The sequence below is a fragment of the Zootoca vivipara genome, chromosome 10 (genome assembly GCF_965207765.1).
Source record: "Zootoca vivipara chromosome 10, rZooViv2.hap1.1, whole genome shotgun sequence".
Lineage (NCBI taxonomy): Eukaryota > Metazoa > Chordata > Lepidosauria > Squamata > Lacertidae > Zootoca > Zootoca vivipara.
In genome coordinates, this window is record NC_142593.1 from 41444607 (window position 1) to 41447072 (window position 2466).

A 2466-nucleotide genomic window follows, 5' to 3' on the forward strand; every position below is an offset into this window, starting at 1 on the left:
CTGTAACTCTCCAAAGGTTTGACTTCACCCTCAAAGGCACACTCTTCCATTGTCTTCTGAGACAGACAGATGCCAACCTTATAGATACATATGAATTGAAGTAGCTTTGGAGGAAGCCTAAATCCTGAGCCGAAGCAGGGTGCTTTGGAGCAAATCGGGACTTGTCTGAGATGAAGTGGAATCAGTACAAGGCACCCCAACTCAAACCAGGAATCTCTGCTAAGCACCTTGCAGTGCTTGAATGAATCAGATGCCCCTACAGACAAGTGTCTGCTAAAAGTGGAACTCATTTCTCTAACCTTACCTTATAAGGAAAACATCAGAATAGAGGGGAAAGGGGGAGACAGGGCAAAAGGGAGATGGTAGGGGAGATTGTGACTGTCAGGTCAAGCTTGTAATCAGGAGAGATGATTTTACCCAGACACTCCAATCCCAGTATTTTCAGAAAGGAAAAACCAATAGATTTTAGTTTTGCCTCTCTCTGAAAATCAACTCTAATGGTAGTCAGTGCTAAGACTGCTGGACCCATTTGTTTGCAGTTGTCAGGTTTCTTAACTAGGGGCACCTCTCACATGCCTGCTATATTCCAACCAACTGGTTGTTGTTGTTTTTCTTCAAAAAACCAAACATTAAAGGTTTCATTGGACATGCCTGAAAATTTGATCTAATTCTGCCAAAATTAAAAAAGTTATAGAAGGTACACACACACACACACACACACACACACACACACACACACACACACAGACACACACACAGACATCTAGCACAGCACACACCCCGACCTATTTGTCTGTAATTTGGCATGTTTCTTTCCTCAAGGCACCTCTCCTATGTCTGGTATTTGCAGACCAATTGCCCACAGATCACTTGGGGAGATTAAGTGAATCCTTTTTATCCACTCCAAGGCTACAAAGGCTGCCCTTAAAGGAAAGCACTGCCACTATCCTTCTGAAATTTGGCAGGATTTATTCCCTTAGGAAGAGCTACCATGTCTGCAAATTGTATCCCATTTCAGTGTGTGGGTGTGTGGCAGGCACCACAACCAGTTTCTGCAAAATGGCCTTGTTTCTAGCAAAGAGGGGTGAGAATGTGAACTCTGAAAAATACCTCCTGAGAAATTTCAACTTGCACTGCCTCTAAAGTGTCAGAATTGCAGTCCTGGTATCCTGCTCTGCTGCTATATACACTAGTAGCAAAAGTAGCCAGGATGGCCGATTACCAGCTTTGATTTGTATTATGATCCTCTCAGATCATGAGCTGGCATCCATTCTGCATGCACTGATAATCTCCTGTGGATTGCTGTAAAGCACTTTACACAGGGCTGCCTTTAGAGACGGTTAGGAATGCTTTGATTATTGCAGAAACCAGCTGCTCTTTTACGGAAGAGAAATCATAGTCTTGCTAAGATTGGCTGCCTGTTTGCTTCTAGGGCCAATTCAAGTGTTAGGGCTTACCATTAAAGACTCAGATGGCCTGGTTCCTGCCTATCTCCAAGAGTTCCTCTTCCCATATGTGCCTTCCTGGTCTTTCAAATCTACCCAAGACATCTTGCTCTGTTTTCTATCATTATACCAAAGAGCAGAAACATCGAGGCCTTCACTGTAGCACTTCACTGTGTGGAACTCCCTAAAGATTCAACTTCTACCAGTTCAAAATTCTACCATTGTAGAACTGCTCCGGAGGGCAGAACCTGAACCAATGGCTTCAAGATACAGGAAAGGAGATTCCGACTAAACATCAGAAAAAACTTTCTGACAGCAAGAGCTGTTTGACAGTGGAAAGGTCTCCCTTGGACTGCCCTGGACTCCCTTGGACTGCCCTTCCGCAGAGATTTTTAAGCAGCGGTTGGATGGCCACCTGTCAGGGATGCTTTAGCTGAGATTCCTACCCTGCAGGGGGGAGTTGGGCTAGATCACCCTTGGGGTTCCTTCCAGCTCTACAATTCTAAAGACAAACGTCACAAATCTCCTAGACCTCTCGCATTTCATGGCCTTTTGGCCTCACTGTTTACAAAATTAGTTTCTGTATCTGTGTCTGCCAAGTGAGGATAACACTTCATGCATCTGATAAAGCTGATACTTTCCCCCTGAAGCTTGCGCCAAAATAGATCTTGAAGGTGCTTCAGAAAACTAAATTGATTTTGCTGTACCAGACTAATCTGACTATCCTTCTGGAGTTTCCCAGAAGTTAGGCATTCTTTATTTGATAAGGGTTCTGCTGGCACTTTGCTCATTGTATCAGAGTGTTTCAGAGGCTTCCACTGATGGTGGAAGTCTTCTTGCCAGCTGAGTGACAGTGTTGTATACAGCCCCGTGGTGTCTATTCACATATTTTTTTGTAGACCACCAAGTATAAATAAATCCAGCTATCATTTTAGGTTTGCATAGAACTACTAGGTGCAAGGAATTAATTCCTCAGCAAGTAGATCTGTTAATACACGATTAAAACTTCACGATCCCAGTG